This window comes from Carassius auratus, unplaced genomic scaffold, assembly GCF_003368295.1.
Source record: "Carassius auratus strain Wakin unplaced genomic scaffold, ASM336829v1 scaf_tig00216302, whole genome shotgun sequence".
In the NCBI taxonomy this organism is placed as follows: Eukaryota; Metazoa; Chordata; class Actinopteri; order Cypriniformes; family Cyprinidae; genus Carassius; species Carassius auratus.
The window spans coordinates 1-25,004 of record NW_020528499.1 but is presented as its reverse complement, the minus strand read 5'-3'; the positions used below and the strand labels follow the sequence as shown (position 1 = coordinate 25,004).

Below are 25,004 nucleotides of genomic sequence, written 5' to 3'. Positions count from 1 at the left end.
GAACTGTGCAAAAAATTTAAAACGATTTTAATGCGCATCTCATCAGTAAAGGGGCTCCTATTATATATCCAGTACATGCTTTCAGATCAGGATTGCCAGGTTTTCAAAACCAAACCTGTTCAATTGCTTCTCAAAACTAGCCCAATCGCATTTCGTTTAGGTCAACACACTTTTTGGTGGGGTTACCTTGGTAAAATTTGAGTTTTAGGGGCTTAACATCACATTATTGGGATTGGGGTTGCTTCGACCCGCGGGCATGACAAACAACCGCAGACTTGGCAACACTTTGCCACCTAGAGGTGGAGACATTTAATTACTTCTACAGAGACGTGAACTGTTTTGGATTTACACCTTTCAAACTTTATCACCTATGGGTATGAACGATGAAGCATTATTTAATGTAATGTTATAGTCATGCAATTGTTTTGAATGAGGTGTTGTTTCTACTATGTATTCATGATGAGTTTGAGTTACTATGGATCCTGACTGATTGAACTGTTTAGAATTACAATTTGATGCTGTTTGATGACTATGTGTTGATTATGTGTTTTTTGGATGATTTTGTTAACCTATAGGGGGATTTTGATTGTTGTAACTAGAATAATTTGAAACGGTTTATGTGGTGCTAATTATGTATTCCTATTGAGCTTAATTATTCGCAGATGGAGATAAAAGAGATGAATTTGAACATTTGTATACTCCTGATGAAGGTCGAGTGACCGAAACTTTGTGTTATTAAAAATTTATTTTGCAAGTTAAGGGTGTACTCACACTAGCCAGTTTGAACCGTGCCCGAGTGCGTTTGACCACCAAAGCGCGGTTCGATTGACTAGTGTGAGTGCTCCGAACCGTGCCCAGGCGTGGCTCGATTAGCTGGCCCTGGCCTGCTTGGAAGAGGTGGGCCAGAGCACGGTTCAGTTGGACTCGGGCGCGGTTCGCAAGCAGTGTGAGCGCTAACCGTGCCGGAGCACGGAAAAGGATGCGTTGCGTCACGGTTTTGCGACGCTCCAAAACCAACATGGCAGGGAAAGGGTCGCTTTGGTCTACGGCAATTGCACAGCCTTAAGAGCGTGCATATCATGAATGCTGGGTCTTGTTTGTTTTCTGACAATCTACTGAACCTACTGGTAACTTGTTTGCCACGTAGCAATAAAAAATATACTAAAAACCTTGATTATTCTGGTTAGTCACATTGTACTGCTATTATTTTGAACAATACTGTATGTTATTATTACCGGGTCAGATCTCATTAATAAATTATGTCTCTGGCCAAAAAACAGAGAGAAAGATGAGAGAGAAATGAGCGCTTCATCAGCATTTTTTAAGAGCTTCCAAAAATAATATCACAGCAAATGCACTAATCCAACCATTAGAACACAACAAGAGCGGAATTCAGGTGTTTTTGAGATGTTTATGTGTGCAAAATGAAATACAATTTGACAGCGTGATACAGCTTTTTGAATACTGGAAGGAAAAAAAGTCACGACAGCCTTTTAACTGTGGAGTCGATTAACGCATATATGCGTTTTGAGTCATTTTCTCCTGATAACCCCAAAAATTACTTAAATTACACTTTCAGTTTTAATGGTACAGATAAGAGCAATGCATCAATCGAATCTGTAAAGGGTCTACTTTTTTTTGGATACAAACATAAATACAACAAAACTTTGTGCACTTATAAAATAAAGATAACAAACAAGGTGTGCTGTCTGCTGCCTTTGTCTGTGCTGATCTTCATTTACAAAAACGTCATTAAAATGAACTGTAACTCCATGAATATTAAACGAAGAGACATGAGAGATATATCTATAGAAAGCTTGACATGTCTACTTTTAAACTAAACAAGTGCTGCCGAACAAATATTCTGTGATAAAGTAATCCATATCAAAACAACGCAATGTCCTTTTTTCACGTCTCCCTTCATTATATCTAATGTGTATGGAAGGCCAAGAGGGTCAAATACACGTAAATTTTTACGCATCAACACGTTAAATACATGTATATCACGCGTAGACAACACGTATTTAATGCGTTAAATACGTGTTTTTTACACGTGAAAAATCAGTGCGTATTTAACGTGTATTTCACACATGAAGTACGCGTTAAAAATCAGTTTGAACAGGTCAATGTCATTGGCTGCTGAGGACTTAGGTCAAACCACTTCTGTGAGCTTAGAGGGGTGTACCATTCATAGACAGGCAACCACCATTTAACATGCTATAGATCAGCTTATTCAGCCTTATTATTTAGTCTTTTTTCTTTTCTGTTTTGTATAGCCTATAGAAATAATATATTTAAGTTTCAGTTTTATGAAATATTTATTTTTTAATAAATATTAATTAAAATGTTGTGGTGATAGTATAAAGTTTATAAAAGTTACAGTATTTTGTAATGAAACAGGACTCTTTGTTTAGCTCTTGACTCGCCGAAGTATACTATAGTGTCCCTTCTTTAATTTTTCAGTAATGTGTGATAACTTAAAACATGTTGTCAGTACTATTAAAATAAGATCAAATTGAATGGTATTTAGGAGAGGTTTTTGCATGACTTATTTCGCATTCAGCTAGACAACCCTGTCGTAACTGTTATCATAGCCTAGGCTTTTTATTAAAAAAAAACAAAAAACAGCAAGGGACCATGGAAAAAGACTGTTGCAGGTGTATTTTTTTATGGTATTATTTATTTATTGTTTTTTTGCAGTGGGGCAACTCAAGAATGTTGGGCACACAAGTACTGTGGCTCTTTTGCCCCATGGCCACGATGGCCAAGCCAACATCAAAGTTAGTTCACTAACTTTTAATTGTAGTTATTATTATTATTATTATTATTATTATTATTGTTTGTATTTACAATGCACAAACCAGAAGCAATGGTATCTGCAGAGAACGGTTGGCCATTCTCAAAAGATAAAATAGAAATGTTATTTACATTTTCATTTTTGTGTTTCAGAGGAAAAATCTGTGTTAAGGTATCTCTCCGTTCCAGACCATTCTGAAAGAAGAGTTTATGCAAACGCATATAAAATAATTTAGAATCCTGGACAGAGATCTCTTGAGGGTATTTAATTGGTCTGCCCCCACGTAAGATTTTTCTAGCTACTAATTGTTCATTTGTCATTATTCAACTAATCGCAGATTTATATTAAATTTACATCTACAATCCATAATGAGTCTTAATATATTCTGCACAGGCAGAAGTAGCTTAATAATTGTGAAAAAGGAGACCTTTTAATTATTTATTAATAAAAAAATGTTTTCTTGTCGACTGCAAGATGAAATTCCCAGTGCTGACTCTCTCCACAGAGAGAAATGCAACCTTCACAGATTACATAATGCTTTAGTTTTGAATTGATTAGTTTGAAAGACATTTCAAGCTTTCTGTAGATATATTTTTTATGTATGTGAGACACCCCAATTTTTATTTATTTAATTATCAGGAAAAAAATTCAAGTGATCGAGAGGGTTCCTCCCTGTCATGCATGTGCCTTAATAATTTTAATACATTTTTTACTTAAATTATATGAAAGCAAGTAAAGAAAGCTCCCTTTAAAATCACAGAAGTTGTCAATTATTGAAGCTCTTTTTTTAAATTGTGTGCATTTTGCTGATTATAATGAGAGAACTTGAGTTTAAATGTGAGGATGTTTTATTAATCAGTCCATTCTTTAGAGTTTCAAGGATTTAGCTAAATCGTGCAGGTTTAATTTAATCATTTCTGGTTTTAGGCTATTTTTCAGGCAATTTTTCCCATTGTCTTCTAACCTAAAACAACAAAATGAACACATTCAATTGTGTTATGATTTCATGTGTCTAGGACTATCATTAATCCATTGACAAAAGATTTGTTAAGACTGTTGACAGTTTGGAATTAGACCAAGCGGTCCAAATTTAAGTATTATATACGTTTAATCATTTCAGCTTTTCAAGCTAATGTTAGCTTAGAACAGTAATTCTTAAAGTGTGGTCCGCGGACCACTAGTGGTCCGCCATCGCCCCCTAGTGGTCCGCGAAAAAAATGACCTAAAACTCTCCTCTTTGGAGCCAGACATTCAGAAACTGATGTGTGATAAGCAGCACCACCCATCTCATTAATATTCACGTTAAAGTTTTATATGGAAATCTCAAAATCTAAAATCCACAGATCTATTAGTTTTGTAATGTTCTAGTTTTGTTTCATGTGTAAAATCCCAGTAATTTCAGTGATAATGGACATTAAGGGGAACATTCTTTTCAGCATTTTATTGTTACCATAGTTACAACCATAGATATACCTTCATATACCCACCACCTCAGTTTTAAACTAATGGAATGGCATTAAGTGGGACCTAGGCTGTTACAGTGTTTAATTGCAGGTCTTTTTTTTTCACATGTGCAGTTTGTTGTTCATATTAAGCTGCAACTCATTTCGCGTTTACTTTTTCAAATTAAATAAAAATTAATATAATAATTTCTGATCATATCATTGCATTTGTGTTTGAATAATTAGTTTTTGACTTGAAACAGTCGCATATTAAACGTAAATGTAGCTTATCCTTCCTATTTTGTTGGTTTTTGGGGGCGTGTTAGAGTGGGACTCTGTTAGGTGGTCCTCAGAAAAAAAATGGGAGATAAAGTGGTCCTTGGGCTGAAAAAGTTTGAGAAACGCTGGCTTAGAAAATTTTCACATAGCCTAACCTCAGCAGCTGCGCGGGACAACTTCAGCAAAGGTTTAAAAAGGTAAACTTCATCAAATGTAAGCATTATGAGATAAATAGTAGTTACGGTAGCTATAATGTCTAATAATATAAAAGAATAAATACCTTTTTGACCAAACAAAAGGGAAAACTCAAGTCAGTGTCTGAGGAAATCTCTGGATGACCGTTAACTGCTTGTAGTATAGCAGTCTGAAATGCAATATCTAAAATATATGTCCTAAATAACTTTTCTTGTCGGCTTACCAACAGTTTATACAAAACAAGTTTATTTGTATAGCACAAATAAACAGTTTAATACATAAATGAAAATAATTACTTTATTTGTCTTACCTGTGTTGTTTTCCACTTTCTTTTCTTTATAATTCCTTGTCTCCATTCACTTTATAAAATTCTTGTAGAGCTCCTGGGATGTAACCTTATTTTCTTCATTCATGCATAAACCTAATTGTAGCTATGTTCAATTATATTATTAAAGGGCATCATGATTTTGATGTTTAAATGCTGAAAACAGACTCCTGATTTAATGACATTTTTCATTACAGAAGTTACGCCTATTTTCTTTTTCCGGAAATGAAAATTATTAATTTAACATTAAATTTATTTTATAATGTTCAGAAATTATATTAAAAGAAAAATGCACGCATAATACTAGAAGAATGCAACCGGTTCTTGACTCGAGAACGAGTCAATCTTTTTTTCGTTATCTGGCTCGGCTCGATGTTCATCTTCAGTTCTCTCTTCACAGCAGTTCAGTCTGTGTAGTGTTTGAGTGAATGAATTGCTTCAAATTATTTGTATTTGCTAAATTTTTAATACCCAAAAAAGGCACGTCTTAAAGCAGGTGGTAATTTGCACTGCTTTTGGTAGATTCCACTGGTTATTGTGGGAATGATCTGCTTCGTCTGTTCTTTAAAGTTTTCATTGTCAGTAAATCACACACATAATTTTCCCTCCCATAGGTACATTTATGGAATTGCTCTCTTATGCTAATTTGGCCTGTTTAGTAAATCTCAAGAGCTCAAGGGCTCTTAAAGGGGTCATATGATGTGATTTCTATTTTTCCTTTTCTTCAGTGTGTTATGTAGGTATTTGTACATGTATAAGATCTGCAGAGTTACAAAGCTTAAAGTCTCCCACTAAAGGATTTATTCTAGGCAGAATCAGACCATGCTAAACGGCTCATTCAAACACGCACCCACACATTTACGTCAAGATGTGTAAATATTTGCGTAATGCCGCCCAAATGTCCATGCAAAGAAAGAAGGTGTGGTTTCAGGAAGTGTTGAAGCAGCCATGTCAGGGAGACGCTTTGTGTTTCTAGGACTTTATGTGGCCTTCCGAAAGTAGATGCAATCATTGTTAAGATTTATTTACAGAAGAACAGTACAACCCAGATGTTCAAATCTGTACAACACATTTAATGGATGACAGTTTGTGAACCTAGGAGAGTAGCCTATAAGGCTGGCTGTGCACAAAGGCTATTTATTAAAAAAGGTAAATTTTGACTTTGCAATGACAATCTTTGCAACAATTGTATTGTAAAATGCGCTACACAAATTGAATCTGGGGCTTATTCTGAATTAGCTACTGTAAGTGTTTTCTTAATAGTTTAAGTGTTTGCTATTGACTGTTCAAATGCAGAGTTTTGTGCAGCGTAGAGTAACGCGTTGTATATTTGCGTTTGTGTGTGAGGGTAACATCACAGCAGAGTAAACAGACTGTCAGAAATCATAGCACGTAAGCTGTCTTAACCGTGGCTTGTGTACTGCATCATCACTGTGTCTGTCACTTGACTCTGTTCCCCTTTCAGGCTTGAACTGATGGTAAAACGAAGGACCTTATTAACAGTCTTAATATTTATTTGTAAAGATGAATCTCGCGATTATGGAAAGGGGTGTTGCATTTCCGAAGAGTGCTTGTGGTGTTCGCCCAATAACAATACATTGGGTCATTGGCCAATCAGATTAGCCTGTGCTTGTCAGAAGGAGGGACTTTGTTGAAAAGAACGTGTTTGAGAGAGGCGGAACATAGAGGAACAGTATATGATGTACAGTATTTGAAAAATAACGTTTTTTGAATCTTAAAGCATGTCAACATATTCTGTTACACCAAATACACAAAATAATGGTCTTTAAAATAGCATCATATGACCTCTTTAGGGATACCCCAGTAATGACTGAAATTGACCATTTTATTATTTTTTTTTACTTTGCATTCTTCCTTGTTGTGTGGTTATTGGTCTTTGGTCTAGAGAGAGTCTTAAGGCAGAGAATTTGTTCTGTAATTAGAAAAATGGGAAAAAAAAATTGTTTTTTTTAGGACATATTACCTTTCGATTTTGCAAATTGGATCAATGTTGAAATTTCGACGTGGATTCACCGTTGAAATCGTGACACTTGTTCACCGTTTTACCTTCATCACGGGTGAATTACGGTCGTTCTGGAGACCTTGGATTAACGTTGAACGAGATGTTGATTTTAAAAAGTGAATCGACGTTCATAACACGACGTTGTTTCACCGTCGTACCGTGCAGCATGTATAAATACACAGTTGTATGTACCATTAGATCCTAGTTTACATTTAGATCCACAGTACAGGATAAAGGCAAAAAATCTAATGACGGGCAGCAATGGCTTTACAATCAACTTAACTATAAATCAAAATAACTACCAAATGCTCAAAATTGTAAAACAGCAGTTTTATTTTGGAAACACTGTACAAAACAGATACAAGTAATCCCAAACTTTATTTAGCAGAGTATGCATGGACATATTGTTAAAACATGTAGAATAACAATTCAAATTCAATAATATTTAAAAGTTTTTATCAAATAATTTGGAATATCTTTGCATATAAATGCACATTTTTTTGCAGCACTTGCAAGAGAAGCCCTTGTACCTTTATGACTGAAACCAGCTGATCTTTTATTATGGTAATGTGTCTCATTACAAGAGATGTGTTACATTGGTGCAGTGAAAATTTGCTGAACAGTTTGAAAAGGGAACCTTCAACCAGGGACGCTGTAACGGGAGGGAAGATTGGGACAATTTCAAGTTTACTGAAAAGTTCTTAAAAAGCAGGATTTCATTTATAGCATTTCTTTAAACCAGTGGTTCTCAAACTTTTTATACCAAGTACCACTTCAAAAATTATTTGTCTCTCTAAGTGCCACCATCATGACCAACATTACATTTCAGCATTGTAGTAGGCCTAACTATTCAGCTAACTTACAGCTGTACAGTTAAAAAATGAGACAGTTTTATTCCTAATAAGAATATTTATTGTTGTCAGCCACTTTAACATTGTTAATACACAGTTTGAACATTAACACTGCACTGTGCCTACATACAGGTAACGTACATGAAAGACTTAGTTTAAATTAAAATGTGTTATAACAAACGCAACATAACTGTACTGTACTTAATTGAAAAAAAAAAAAATACCTCACTCAAAGATGAAATTAAAATGTATTAACATTAATATTTAATTGAGTGATTCCCCTGTGTAACCACTAGAGCGGGCCTGACACTGAGAACCACTGATTTAAACAATCCTAATTCATTTTTACATTAATTCATTTAAATTGTACCAAAATTTGAAATTATATTTTTCAGAAAACACTTTGATACTATTATAAGAATAAAAACACATATATAACACACCTAATGCATGGGATTCATATCAGGAAAATGTGGAAAAATATCTAAAAGACAGAAATTAAAACAATTAACCAGCAACACAACATCAGAAGAGCATCCGACTTGATCATCTGTGATAAAGCAATACAAAAATACACACACAGGTATTTATTTATCTTCTGCAGGTTAAAGGTACTTTAAGTTACCCATTTGTAAACTCTGGTAACGTTATACTTTACTATTTTCAAAAGATAATAAAGATAGCGATTTTCTTACCTCATTTTGCCAGTAGGTTTGCAGGACCTCGCAGAACACATCTGACCCTTCTTGTGTTCACATTACAGTTTTTGTTCTCCATTGACATGTCAAGACTCAAATAAATATAAATAAATAACAGGCAAATCTAAAATAATTCCTGAAGGACCGAACAGTTACAACAAGCAGAAGCTCACAGTCAGCCGCCTCAGCCTCACTCACAGAAAGACGATAATCACTGTCATGTTTTTAAATGTAGAAAGGCGCGAAACGATTTATTGTCCAGTTTCCTGAATGACAGCCAGATTAACCAATCATTATCAAAGTAATAAAATCAGTTCAATTCAAGTTTATATGTATAGCGCTTTTAACAATACAAATTGTTACAAAGCAACTTTACAGCATTATGTACAATACAATATTTAGTAGTAGCTTATGGTGGTGACTGTCAGTTTTTTGCGCATTTGACAGGATTTTTAGAAGAAATTAATACAAGACGTAGTCAGCTAGACGATGAACATTATTAATATTATTAATTAATAATTATTATATGATGCAGTCACACTTGTAGCAATATTTGTTAGTTCTGTTTGTTGATTCAGGGTCAGCATCATCTCTTCTCTGGTGTTCTGGATCCAGACTGGAGCTTGTGTAAATCCTAGTTACCACGGGATGTAAATCCCAGCAAAAACAGAAACAAATAGAGACATCATTAGCATAGCTGCTGATGTTCCAACAAAGTAAAATTAATTAGTTTAACCCAAGCTAAAGAATAATAATGTGTTTTAAATGACATCATGCTCTTTTTGTGAACATTGTTACATAAAATGCTCTTACTCTGTTTCTTTTCTTCACCCAATACCTTAGGACAGACCAGCCTGTGATCTCCTAAGACACTCAGATTCACCCCTGGTCACGATCTGTCCCACACCTGTGTCTCATCACAGTCCATCACCAGTGTCTGCACCCTGCACACTGCCAATATTATGGATTTCTGTTCTGGAGAGAGATGCCATTCACAACATAATCTCTACACAATATCAAACTCAAATAATTTAGTCTTGCCAAACAGTTTCCCTGATTTGTTACTTTTGACTTGACTTGAAGCAGTGCTGTGCAGACCGATCGAAGTATGACATCACGGTACCATGAGAGCAATAAGACAGCTTCATATACTTTTGAATCGCTCTCACCATACTTTGTCATAATTTAAGCGGTGCTGCGCAGACCAATTGAAGTTGAACATATCTGAAGTGTAAACTCTCACAGTCAGTTCTGGGTCTTGTGCAGTAATATGATGAGCAGGTGTTTAGTGTCATCACCTTACATTATTGAAATGCTACATTGACCTTGGGCCCGTTCTTCGTACGTCGCTAACTCAGTTAGCTGGATTTGATTGTTGACGATTTAGCTTAGCTGTTTCCTTATAAAAGTCCAGAAATTTGTAGAGTTTTTCGTCGGGTGTCATTTTAAATTATATGACATCATTACATTGCCGTCTTGCCACCAGCCAATCGTTGCACTGCTGATCATGGTTTCGAGTATCGATACATATCCCCTTTTAAGACAACACATGAACGTGAAATTATCTCAGATAACTCAATCCAGCGATGCTAATAATACACAACAGGTGTGTTCGAAGAACTCAATTAGCCGGATCATGATTAGTACGATGATCATCTTGGATGTGTCATTTGATCTCGGATGTAGTAAGCGACGTACGAAGAACGGGCCCCTGGATTGAGGTTTAAAACTGTTTCCTCCTGAGGTTTCTATCTTGTAGAGTTAAATATCTAAAAATGAGTGTCTTTGTAACCATTCTCAATATATACTGAAAACATTTTAATGGTGCTTTTAAATAAAATATTAAATGTAATATGTGAGGTAAGCCATGGCTGGGTGTACATTCCACATTTTTTATATATGCTGTGGAGGTAAAGAACTACATGAACTGAAGCCATGAATCAGCCCTTAATTATAATAATCGGGGTGATCAATTCGGTCAAATTCAACACTGATCCAACAGCCCTGTCTGTAGTTAACCACAAATAGCAGGTTCAGCGGTGTTTGAGAAGGCTTGAAGCTGAACTTTCCAGGAAGTTATATAGTTATGTAGACAGGTAAGTGTTGGTGTGACTAATTATTGAGTTGTCTATTGCTCATAATTATGCTGTAGTTAATTTATAGGCAGGATGTACAGTAATTGCATTAAATACTGTATAGACTATTGAATATTTGTCTAAAACAATAGTGAATTTAACAAACATCTCAAGTTTAACATTTACAAGTGTGTAAATAGTACAGTAATGTTATTACATTTGAAGTACAAAATAATCATGTAGTTACTTTATTTGGAGTAACTTGCTCAACATCATATACATACATATATATATATATATATATATATATATATATATATATATATATATATATATATATATATATATATATATGTTTACATTTAATCGTTAAGTACAATCACTAATCTTGTAATGTTGAACACTTAAAACCTACAAGTAGTCAATGATCTCACACGCGTTTATCTCCATTAACAGGGATAGTTGGACAAACCGATTTAAAAGTGCATGATGGATTACGTGGTTAAAACAATTTTTTGTGCTTTTGTTCTCGTTTGTTTCCAGTAAAGTATGTCACCTTTTGTCTGATCATTTAGAGCAATATTAATGATAACGTAACGCGCACAGTGTAATTCTGTGCACATAAGTAAAGAAAAAGTGTTTGTGTCTCCTTGAAAACATCAATGGAATATAATACATTTAATAAATAAATGTATGTCTACAAAATAATATGATGTTTGCTTTTAAACATGCTATATACGTTCTTGTACAAAGAAAAAAATCACAGAATATGGATTTTAAATGATCGTTATTTCTTCAAGTATTTTGATTCAACGTCGATTTTTGGTTGTAAAGGTCAGTATCGGTCGTCGATCAAATTTCGATGTTGAATCAACTTCACTATTTGGTCGGAACATCAGAACATTATTTAGTGGAAAATAAAGCATCGATTCAACGTCGAAATCACGTTGACTCATCAACCGACACAGCCGACGCATCTGATCGAAATCATAACGTCGGATCAATGTTGAAACTTGATCAGAGGCATCGGAGATCTGCGCGCGCACTCTCACAGAAAGAAAAAGAGTAACTAAATGTATTTGTATTCATTATTTTATATAGCCTCGTGGGTTGTCCGTCTGCCACTGAATATTATATGCTAAGTTACTTAAAGTCTGAAGTGGAATTTGTTTTCTTCTTTTTTTTAAGGAAACAAGCGGTGAGAAAACAAATAGAGTGCCAGCGTTAGAGGTTCAAGTCAACTATTTGGTCTCACAGTATACACACACACAAGCCGATTTTGTAATGAGCTAATCGGGGGTTGAGTGTTTCTGTAAATTCGGCGTGTTTTAACGAGCGCGCGCTGAACATTGGAGCGCGTTCATTCAGATTCAAACACCGGAGCGGAGGGAGTTGCCATGGAAACGGGCGATTGACAACACTGGCAAGCTGCACGCTCCGTGTCTCGCTGCTGTTTTCACTGATTTCGGTAAGTTTAGTAAATTAAAATTGCATAAATATCATATGCCACTGTTCCTGACATCTATTTTGCTTGTATTTGACCAGCATCTGTTGAATTTACTTCATAGAAATGGTTTTCGAACAAGTCCGTGAGCATCTTAACCGTTATCAGAGGAGGTAACTTATGCTAACTCCATAGACTGAGCTTTTATGTAGAGTTTGGGATTTAAATAACACATTTATGTGTAGATTAGAGGCATTGACAGTTCTGTAAAAGATTTGCTGGTCATTTTTCAATGGATGATTGAAAATAAGCTTTTTTGTTTAACCTAAATATACACTAACGTTACCGTTAATCAGTGAGGTCATTACATCAGCGTCACAGTTCAAACGCATTTTGATCTCGTCTACTGATAAACAAATATTGATAAAAACTGTTCAGGATATTTATTAAATACATATTCTTTCTCTTTTCTACATTTCTAGTAACTTGGTTTCTTGTGATAAAACTGTCATTGTATACTGAATATTGTTGGCTCTGTGACAGATTGCTTGTTATATTTCTAGATTCTTCTAGTGTTTGATGAACTTCTGCATCCCATGATGAGCAAACCTGTCCAACAACATCTCCAAGACACACTGATCCATATGACTAGCAGGTTTACCCCAAACATACACTAATACTATCCTTCCCAATTTCTGAAATAATATTACAATTTAAAATAGCAGTTTTTGGTGAAATGTAATTTATTTCTGTGCTGTGCAGCTGTATTTTCAGCATTATTCCTCCAGTCTTAAGAAATCATTCTAATATAATGATTTACTGCTTAAGAAACATTTCTGATTATTAACAATGTTGAAAACAGTTGTGCTGCTCAATATATGAATATATATATGTAGAGAGAGAGAGAGAGAGAGAGAGAGAATTCTTTGCTAAATAGAAAATTCTTCTTGACACTAACTTTTGATTAATTTAATGTGCCCTTGCTGAATAAAAATATGAATTTATTTAAAAAAATGTAGTCTACATTACCATTTAGAAGTCTGGGGTCTATATAACAATCAAGCTTTAAAATAAATAAATAAACTCTATGCTGTTATAAACAGTTTACAGAAAAATATAAAACAGAGCTGTTTTTTTTACATTCATATTTATCAGAAGTGTTTCTTTGGCAAAGAGCAGCATATTATAATGATTTCTGGAGGTTCATATGACGCTAAAGACTGAAGTAATGATGCTGAAAAATCAGCTTTGATCGTAGCAATCAACTGACCCTTCGCAAAACAACCGTCCCTCCTTAAATACTGTTGCTATGTCTGACACGCCATGCTGCTCACACAGTACACACCTTGTTCTCACACAGCAAAAAATACATCGTGGACCAAAGAGGAAACTGACAACACACTGACAGAGGAATACAGAGAAGGTCACTTCTGGTATGAAACAAGTTTTCAGTTTTTAAATTTGGTCCCTTTTTTTTTTTTTTTTGAAATTCAAACAATAAATAGTGTTTTGTGCTGTTTTAATGTGTTAAAGATCGCTGTAGTGGCTCAGTTCAAGCAGCACACATGAACCCTATTGATTCATATTTAATTGAAGCACAAAATAAAAGATGTCACACAGCTTTATACAACATTTTTCAAGTTTAAGTCCACCGAAGTTAATCTACTCTCCTGTCTACCGTATTTTCTGCACCATATGGCGCACCGGATTATAAGGCACAGTCTCAAAACTGTGAGTTTAGTTGAACTTTATTCTACTATTTAACAATACACTCACATTATGTTTTAATCAGTCTTCTCCCACAGATCCATCAGAGTCCTCATCTTCTGTGTCTGAATTGAACAGCTGGGCAACAGCTTTTGAACAGCTTTCTTCATCAAACATGCAGGGTTCCCTCTCATCGTGGTTGATCGCTGCCAGCGTACGTAGTGTACGTATTACGTCCCTGTGTCAGCGGGAAATGGTCCAACAGTCAGGTAAACGGAGTGCTTACCAAAGTCACACAACAACATTTTTATAGATTTTGGAACTCAGTGTACACATAAGGCGCACCTGATTATCAGGTGCATGACCGATTTTTGAGAAAAAGAAAGGCTCTTAGATGCACATTATATATATTGTCAGGCAAGATAGCAGTATTGGCGTTATGATAGGTCAGATCACCTGTCAATCAAGCTCACTGTGAACGTTCAATGACATTTTAACATGTATTTACAAAGAAAACATCTCATGTTTCACTTCTGTTAAATGTGATGAAATAAATATTTAGTTTGAAATATGAACAGCTATGCTAATCTTTCTCCTTTTGTTTTCCTGTTTCTCCAGCCTCGCGTGTGGAGACTTCAGAAGATGCCAGACCTCACAAAGATTTCAGATGATGGAAACTATAGATGAACATGCAAAGCTGTTAAATAATCCTTATATTGTAATCATTGCCCTAAAAGGTAAGTTTTCAGGGTGATTTAAGGTGTGCTCCTACATTTTCTGCTTGTACTCCTATGTATTTATGATACAAATGTAAATGACTGTAAATGAACATAAAAAGCTGTTGCACGCCTTTCTCATAAGCACTCGCCTGTTAGCAATGCTAATTTTATTTAACAATGTTATTACTGAGATCATTAAAAAAGTAATTGTGATGAATGGGGTGGGGCCGAGAGCCTTGGGAATGGAGCGAGGCCGGTGGAGTGATTGGGAAATGAGTAGGGATGGGTATCGAAAACCGGTTCCATTTTAGAACCGGTTCCAAATTTCTAAGAACCGAGTATTCGATAAGACGCGTGCATTTCGATTCTGCTTAACGATTCCAGCGTTCGAATTCCAATTTGATTAAAAATGATTAAGTGCAGGAATGGAAATAATTTGCGCCCTGTTTGTGTATAGCGTGCATGAAGCGCAAGCGTGTGCACAGAGAGCAGCGGTTTCACTACTGGTTCCCGGTTTGTGTCCGTTCTTGGACTGTTCCGTGTATTTCCACTGTAGAAAAGGTTGTTCAGAGTCGAAACTGACTTCTTTCATATTTGTCGACCAATATACAGAAAACTACATCAGTATATCACCATAAACACAACCGTTTTTGTCTTACGTGAACGTAAACCGATGAACAGATGAGAAAGAAAACACACATGTACAGTGTTTTTGCTTAAAGAGACAACAGCCTAATAATGGTGTTGCCTGTCATTAATGTTAATCAAAGAACAAAAGAAAAACATTCACTGATCTTGACTGAATATATTTAATAACTTTAATTGATTAATCTTTATTTTATTTATAAAAATAAGACAATGAGGTGTTTTTAAACTTTTAATTACAGTGTCTGTACCCAAAATTTTGTTTAGTTGTATTTATTTATGATATTGCATATTAATTTGTTTGTTCATATCTTATTACTGACTGTTTACTTGACTTTAACACTTTAATATTTGAAATGTATATTAATCTAGTTGTTCTTGCTATGGTATTTTTTTAAAGCACAGGCAAAATTCCTCTTGCAGTTTTTTGTAGGCTGCTGATTTTTGCTCATGTTATTCAGCTGCAACAGAATACATTGTAAAAAATAGAATACATGTTTGACATATAAATGTTTGACTTGGATTTTTTTTTTTATATTGGATTTTTTATCTTATTGGAATCTAAACTAGGAATCGATAAGAATCAGAATCAATAAGCAGAATCGGAATCAATAAAATTCAAATGATACCCAACCCTAGAAATGAGGGACACCTGCTCCACTCACCGGTCTCGCATCCCACGGAGGAGATGGGAGGGATACAAAAGAGGAGCGACGACAGTGAAGGACGAGAGAGGACCAGGCCTGGACTTTATTTTGTGTTTGTGCATGACAGTCGTCTGCAAGGGGCTGGCACGATGTTTTGTCTTTATTTTATTATTAAAGCTATGTTTGATTGTCCGCCGGTTCCCGCTTCCCCCTTTCTGATGCCGTTACAGTAATATTGTCATTTTATTAAAAGATCCTCTACGAAAATACAATGTACTTTCAGGGAGGAACTTGTCAGCAAATCTACTTCACAGCACATCAGTGAAAGCAGTTAACAGTTACAGACGTGTGTGTTGGATCAGGGTCAGATCTGAATTCTGCAGGTAGGTAGATCTCCAGGAACAGGATTGTACAGCCCTGTTATATTGGTAATATATGATGGATTTTGTTTTTATTGCAGGTTTCCTGTGATGACCGTTGAAGAGATCAGCACATCAGATGTTGGCCTGGACAGCTGTACCTACAGTACACCACACTGACTTCTTTGCATGGATAGCTGACTACTACTACTACTATTATGTTCTGTGAAGGTATTATTATAGGAAACCTGAACACCTGTGACAGTGGAAATGTTGTAATGAATAGTCACACATTCATATTTGTAAATTGAAAATTTTTTAGTACTAACAATGTTTCTTTTTAACTAATTCTCTCCAGCAAACACAACAAAACAGTTACACCATTTCATATTCTGCTTTGCACAAACCCTATTCTACAAATAAGAGAACAACAGTATAGACCCTTTGCACGTGACGTCACCCTCTACTCGCACGAATTGTGAATGCCACGACGGACGGCAGAAGAGCTTTGCTGTAGGACGGACCGCAAGCCAAACGAGTACGAGTTCGTGTTCGTTCGTGTAATAAAATGTTTTGTTTTTTTTTTCGCTGCAGTGTTTTAATGTGAAAGGCTGTGAATTCTCTGTGGACTTCAAGTGTTCAGAGAAATACATCGCGACCCAGATCGCAAACTGACATAGAATCAACGTAGAATCGACGTTTCTCGCGGAGTCGAAACGACGTTGATCTCCGACGTCGATCCAACATAGTTTTGCTCATCGGGTTAACGTTGATCCGACGTCAGGCGCGCCATTCAAAACTAACGGAAAATCGACGCAATTGGTTGTCTTACCTAACGTTGAATCGACGTCGATTTCCAGTTAGTTGAAACGACGTCAGAGAATCAATACGTTTTCAACATAAAATCGATCTAATTGGTTTGCTTACCTAACATTGAAACGACGTTGATTTCATTGGGGTAAAACTACTTTACTATTCACATTTTCTGCTTGTTTTAAAAATCTCACATACTTACTACTAAATAAATTAGCCTGTATAATTAAAACTTTATTAAACACATCACATTCAGTCACAATTTCTTTATTATTTATACAATACAGTTTATACACAGTTACAAATACATGTGTAGAGCACAAACCTTCTCAAGTCAAGAAAATGCTTTTACACACAAATAGGTATAAAGTATATTATAGGCTAATATAAATTGTGTCAAGTAAAAAAGCTATTAAAAACAAATTAAAAGCTATATTCACTGAATAAAAAAAAAAAATATGACCAACTGTGTTTGACTTATTTTCAGTGAGTCACAAAAGAAGATGCAAGGCAGAACCTTACGAACTGACAGCCTCAGTCACAGTTCACTATCATTACTTTTCTAAAAAAATATATATACACATATAAAAAAATAATGGTGACGGAGGCTGTCACTCTTTGCTTTTGTGTTCCACAAAATAAAAGACATATGAATGAGATGATGATTTATAAAGACGACAGAGGTACATAGTAGATCAATCAGTTTTCATTTGCAATCAATACTTGAGTTGTTTGTAATATCAGGGATGTGACCTAATCAGGTCAGGTTTGATCATGTAGGCCACAATAAAGTTAATTTTTAGTTGATTTTTTTGTATATATATGTCCTATGACTCCATGATTAAAGCTGTAATATGTAGGAATTTTGTAATAAAATGACCGAAAATAACTTGCACAGTGTGATATATTTCCTCCAGTTACTTACAATATCTCAAAAGTCTCCAAAGATTTTTTATTTTAGAGAAAAATTCCGATTTTAAATAACTGCCCGTCCCGGAAAAGAAATGTCGCCTCTCAGTGACGCAATGTCCGCTCTATACTTTGTTTCCGGTGTAGACCATGTGATGTTCCACCACACCGGAATATCACATGGTCAAATGCGGAAGTGGTGGTTATGTTATAGCCGCGCGTATGGTTTGGTTGTCGTTGTTATGGATCACGATTACTCTTTGGCGAGTATTGAAGTGCCAGTAAAACGTAAGCGTCCATATTCGGATACACGCAGACTGTGTGACAAACGGAGGAATAAAACCAGGATAAATATTGGCCAGGCGTTTACGAGATGGAGAGAGCTGCGCGAAAATCTTGGACTTGACAGAGACTCTGCTCTCGCGAGTGTATTGATAGACAGGTAAGCAAATCAACTATTTATTTTGTTATTGTACAAGTAACGTAATAGTTACAGTAAAGATGGTCCAGGTCTCATCTGGATTTGATAATTCCAGTGAGGATGTATCTGTGTTTCCCTGCAACACATGCAACTGTCAATAATAGCACTTATAAACAAAGTTATATTGCTCTTTGTACTAAGGTAAGGATTTTTATCACTTGTGGTGACCGAGATTATGGCAGTACAATTAAATACAATCTGATATGTGTTGTTAAAAATATATTTAGTCATTACTTGCAAATGTTCGTTCAAATTTACTTTTAGAACGATTGGTTTGAGCACATTAAACAACACGGCATTAACCATAAAGACGTAACACTGCACAACATTAACCCAACAAATCATTTAACAAATAGCTGTAAGTTGTAACGGGATAATATAATATAACATTTCACGTTCCTTGCAGTTCATTAATTATGATGACATAAAAAATACGATCAGATATACAGGTAATACAAAAACGAATAAATTACCTCATCCGTGATCATGATTCGTTTATCCAATTTAAATACATTGCTATGGTGAAAACGCATTAAAAACGACATCTCCCATCGTCACCTGCTTCATAGCGTCATCAAGCTTCGCCTTTGTTATTGTTTGAAATGTACCCTCTTGTGGTCAATTACAAAAATCGCATACTGGAGCTTTAAATTCTCTAAAGTTTGGGGGTAATTTTTTTATCATGTGCCTTAAAAATATTATCTTTTGTATATTTTCATATAAAATGGCAACATTTGATGTAAAACATGTATTTCTTTTCAAATGTAAACAAAAAATGGCTAGTGTTATTTAGCATGTGCTATTTAACTAATTCGCTTTTAAAAACTCTTTGAATCTAAACAAAACATGCAAATTATTTTTGGATTCAGAATGTAAATTTTTACTTAAAAGTGATAAGTTTGCATTCCCTGAATATTCAGTTATTAATGTCCTTGTTATATTTGCATACAGTACATCTACTGTACAATCAATACACTTTGTACATTAATATAACAAAATTTAGCACTTGTGACATTGGAATTTGTATTTGTAGAGAATATTTCAATAAATCATCAAGAAAATGTTTTTGGGGTTGCAAGCTTGTATTTTGTTTCTTTCTCTCTCACAAACACAACAAAACTTTCTCAAAATCTTCACTACAAGGTGCATAAATCCTATTCTACAAATTAACAAATTCACAGCCTCAGTTATACCAGATTTATGCAGGGCTGCATTTCATTTTGCTCATATTATTGAATATTTTTTTCCTGAAATGTGTTTATTAGAACTGGACATATTTACAGACTTTATGAGAATAGTAGTATTTGTAGACAAGATCATGGTAGAATGAGTCTTCAGCCATTTTCCAAAAGCACTTACCTTTTCTATTCAATTAATTTCCATTCAATTTGCTCTAATTTGTAAAAAAATTAAATAATAGTAAATAAATAACTTATGTGTAGTGTGCTAGTCTAAAGCCCCTTTCACAATGCATGGTGGTCCCAAAAAAAAGGCAGATCAATGTTTGTGATGAAAAAATATGTGCAAACTGTAATGAAGCAGAGATCAGTTAGTTCTTCAATATCCGTTCTGAAGCTGACATCGTTCACCAGCTTAAGTGTCTTTACGGGATCTTTATGGTTTGTGTGTGAACACGCAAACAGATTCTGGAAAATCACTGGCAGTGTGAATGAACCAAGATCTAACGATCCGGGAACAACTGCCAGGACACATTACCCATGTATTATCTAGAACCTCAGTGTGAAAGGGGCTAAACTGAGCACTTGTATAGACTCTTTGCAAACACGTGACGACGCCATGATGGACGGCAGAATCAACGGAAGCACAAGCTAAATAGTAGTGGACGAGCGGGAAGTTTAAATCAGTTTAAAATAAATAACAGAACTTTATGGCTTCTTCTATTGAACAAGCTGTCATGCCATTATCGGTCGAGTTGGGCATCTGGTAAGTGCTCACAAAAGAACGGTATTTGGAGAATTAGGAGATCGTTGTTTAATTGTGCATTAAATTACTAATAAAAAAAATACAAATCAACTTACGTCTGATATTGTGACCTTGAATTGCAGGATAGGCTATATTTTATTTGAACATGCATTTGATATACGTGGTTTGCTGCTTATACACGCACAGTTTGCAGCTTTAATCGCCTTTTCTGTGATTTCATGACTTAGCTGTAGACATCTTCAAGACAAAAAGACTTTAAACAGCCCTTTAATCACAGAGCAAATAAATAAGTCAAAGCTTGTTCTTGTGTTATAGTTACTTAAATCTGGCTGTCACACTATATTTCACACACTGGTTGGCCAAAAATATAACATTAGCTCTACTGAACACACACATCTGCAAAAAAACACCCTCAGTCTTCAGTCCAGAAAATAGCTTTTCATATTTCATGGCGCAATGGCGCTGGTGTAGCAGTTGATTCAGTTCCCCTCTGGAATTCTTGTTTCCCTCGGATTGCAAGGTCTGTGTAATAAACCCAACCAAATAGTTTATCAAACATTGCCCCAAAGTAGCCTAAATTCTGCCGCCTGCAAATACACCAAACACAACTGGATGTAAGGAAAGCAAAAAGGGACAAATCTCTTGCTACACTGCAGCATAGTAAAATGATTCTCACACTCCAGTCAATGTTCTATTATTATTTTTTTCATCTTGCAGTTGTTCCTTTGTTTTTGTCTTATGTCCGAGTTTTTGGAGTTTAATTTTTCCATTGCAAATTAGTGTAATCTGTCCATGCTGACGTTTCCATATAGAGCAACAATAAATTTTAACTAATATTCTATTTGATTAATCTGTTTACCTTCTTACTGATAACAGTGGAATATAGTTAATATAGATCAAAGCTATTTGAGGAAATTCTAAATTACAGAACTCAAGGTATTTATCCATGTCTTAATAAAAAAGAGCAGAAATATTTCATTTCCATATGTTCCTCCAATTTCTAAGTTGATGGTAAGCAACTTTTCTACACCGACACATTTTTTCATAGTAAAGTGAGTATAATGATACACCAACACTTTATAATAACAAAAAGTCAGTGCTTGTCAAGAAACTATACACCAACACTTTATAATAACAAAAAGTCAGTGCTTGTCAAGAAACTATACTTAACTGACTTAAAGCAACTAGCACATGGACAATGACCTGTTTTCTAATTTAAGTTTAGGCATATTCCTTCAATTAGGCCTTTAGAACCTCATTGCAGGTTATTTGTTTAGATTTTAACAATAAAACTATTTCAATAGATGGCAACTTAATCACATCTCCTCAGAAAACAATGTAAAGTTTGGAAGAAAAGTGGCTGCTGGACAAAAAGAGGCCAGACAATTTTTATTTTAGAATTAGAAAAAAGCAAGCTTGCCATTTCAGCGAGATTCTACTGTCCTGTAATGGGGGTGGACTTTGATAAATGGTTAAAAAGGCTACTAAATATTTTCCTTTTCAACACTGCTTTGAGACATATAAACTGATTATGTTATGTTAACAGCTAGGATTAATTTAGTGGGGAAAGTCACAAATGCATGTTCAGGACCAAAAATTTAAATGAGTACATTTATTGACCATTACACAAAATAGCCTATTCTGACTAAATATGAAGCAGTTGTGTACTGCATTAATTTATTTCACAGGTTTGGGGCAACAAAGATCATTCTTTCTGACCAAGGCACAGAGTCTGTTTACCAGGTTTATAGTTTATTGAATAAGGGGGGTCACTATGAATTAAAATTGTCATGTGTGCAAATGGTTCTGATTTATACACAACTTTTATGGTTCATTGTATACTTATTCTAGTGTATTTTTTGCATACACACCACACACAAATATTTTTTTAAGCTTTCAGTGCATACATAAATACAACAACAGCAAGGCATATAATACAAAAATACAAATAAATGAGCATAAATGAATAAGTATAAGACAGTATAAAACAAAATAGCCAAAGCCTCAAGCATCACACTGAAATCGGTAATAAATCAGATTTAAAAAAAGGAAATAATTTTCGAGTTGTAAAACACCTCGTCTTAAAACTATTTTCAAGTTTAGGATTTAGGACGGTATTTTGAACCATTTGACTTGCCGTACATGCAGTCTCGCTTCTAGCGCTCGCTAGTAATGATCATACTCGGCAACTGAACTGAGATGATGACATCACTGAATTCAAAGATGGACTGCCTTTAACTGTCATTTTGCATTATTGACACACTGTTTTCCTAATTAATGTTGTTCAGTTGCTTTGAAGCAATCATTTTTGTTAAAAGCACTATATAAATAAAGGTGACTTGACTATGTTTGCGTAAAGGGGAACAGATTGACTGCAGATCGACTGCTGCTAACCTTCAATGCTTAACTTAGTTTGCAGGCTACTAAGCTAGCAAGTGCAGTGTAGTTCGACTTTAAGCTGCTACTTAGTGCTAGATACATTTTTCCTACACATTTAGAGAGAACTACGATATAACTAAACATTGATTTACCATACATCTCAATCGACTGATTCCAGCGTTTTTGTCGTTACTACTCTCTCTGTGTGTGACCGTCCTCCTGTTTCACGGACCAGCAGCAGTAGGTGCCGCGCACCTACTCATCTCATGGGTCACCTGACCTGCATGGCCAAACGTCCGCTGAGCAGAAATCAGCTCTCAGTCTCCGTACAACCGTTACGGTGTTAGTTAAAAATGAAAAACTGTCCCTTAATCAGTGGATCAGCTGTCATCCTTAATTGACAGCATTTCTCCTTTCTTGTGTTGACGAACTTGACCAACTAGCTATCAGATCTGGGGGGGCCACAGGGGTGGCCAATGAGCTTTCAGGGGTGGCCCCGGGGTCCGTGGTGTCCCGGCGTCACAGTGAAGGACATCTGGGAAGATCGCGCCCTGGGTGCACCGGGCCTGTGCAGAGAAACACATGGAGTAGACGTGGTGGGACTGTTAACAGCACGCTTTATACTTACACTGGACTTGTGAGCGTCAGCCTGGGATGATTCCAGCGCGGCTCTCCGCTCTCTCAGCTGGGCCTGCCTCACCTCCAGGTCACGAATCTGCTTCCCCACGGCCTCGAGCTCAGCGTGTCCCCACCTGCAATCAAAGGTAGACATTCATCTGCCATAAAAGCAAGTAACAGTGAGTACAGCAGTAGTAATGTGTGTGAATAGTGTATTAGCAATGTAAGCGCAGTTAGCAGCAACCACGCTTGCTGATGCTAATGGGCTAAAAGCTAATAGCAGACCTGGGAGATCAAAATAAAACTAATGATAGCGAGGCGCTCTGATTGTTTTTGTTGTAGAATACAATAGAGGATATATTAACACGTTATATAAACGGAAACGATGATGTATAAAATTTATTTTTAAGTTAAAATAGTCAATGAAAAGAATATAGTGACGGAGCTCAAACGCAATTCAGCCGCCAATTGAAGTTGAACATATCTGAAGTGTAAACTCTCACGGTCAGTTCTGGGTCTTGTGCAGAACTACATGAACTGAGGCCATGAATCAGCCCTTAATTATAATAATCGGGGTGATCAATTCTGTCAAATTCAACACTGATCCAACAGCCCTGTCTGTAGTTAACCAAAAATAGCAGGTTCAGTGGTGTTTGAGAAGGCTTGATGCTGAACTTTCCAGGAAGATATATAGTTATGTAGACAGGTAAGTGTTGGTGTGACTAATTATTGAGTTGTCTATTGCTCATAATTATGCTGTAGTTAACTATAGGCAGGATGTACAGTAATTGCATTAAATACTGTATAGACTATTGAACATTTGTCTAAAACAATAGTGAATTTAACAAACATCTCAAGTTTAACATTTACAAGTGTGTAAATTATTACATTAGAAGTACAAAATAATCATACTGTAGTTAATTTATTTGGAGTAACTTGCTCATCATATATATATATATATATATATATATATATATATATATATATATATATATATATATATATATATATATATTAGTGGAGGGCATAGATTCATTTTTTAATCTAAATTAATCTCACTGTGATCTTGAAATTAATCTAGATTAATCTAGATTAAAATGGCTCATTCGAATTCTGCCGAAAGCATTCAGAATATGTCTGTTACCCAAATAAAATTGACAGACAGTAAGTCTTTGAGGAGGGGTTTATCAAGCTAGGTGGTGCATTAGAAAAGGGGCTCATCTCCTGTTTCCAAAATGCATCACAAAGTGCTTGAAAAAGCTGTAAACTAATTCCACATTGCACAAGGTGCAAACCTTACGCCTGTTTCACACCAATGTTTACATTTTTTTTCAAGTTTGAAGTGTCAAGGTACAGAAACCAAATAATTAAATGTAAACACTGGATAGTCTTTAATGTAAAAATGAAATATACAATCAAACCATTTATTCAGACACCTTCAACATTTCTCACAATTATTACAGTTTTGCTATATATATATAATCAAAAATTATATCTGGTGTCTGAATATTTTTGGTTTGACTGTTAAAACTACAAAGATATTCAGTCAAGAGCAGTGAGTGAATTTCTTTCTTTCATTTCTTGGATTAACATTACAGCAGCCAGTAGCTAAATTAGGCGTCACTTTAAGGCGATGAACGCATTCAATTTTTTT

The 25,004-nt window shown here is 35.4% G+C and overlaps 1 long non-coding RNA gene across 5 annotated transcripts; it reads left to right on the top strand.

The window, feature by feature from the left end:
- Positions 1–11,126: 11,126 nt before the first annotated feature.
- On the top strand, positions 11,127–17,908 carry LOC113097481 (uncharacterized). 5 transcript variants are annotated; one of them, XR_003288883.1, is made up of 9 exons: positions 11,127–12,153; positions 12,254–12,302; positions 12,693–12,784; positions 13,490–13,562; positions 13,922–14,105; positions 14,455–14,573; positions 16,131–16,230; positions 16,308–16,437; positions 16,565–17,908. It is a non-coding gene; the product is annotated as an uncharacterized LOC113097481 (long non-coding RNA). The 5 variants fall into 5 exon arrangements; XR_003288885.1 differs by having other exon boundaries at positions 13,935–14,105; positions 16,308–17,908; XR_003288881.1 differs by having other exon boundaries at positions 16,308–17,908.
- The last annotated feature ends 7,096 nt before the right edge of the window (positions 17,909–25,004 follow it).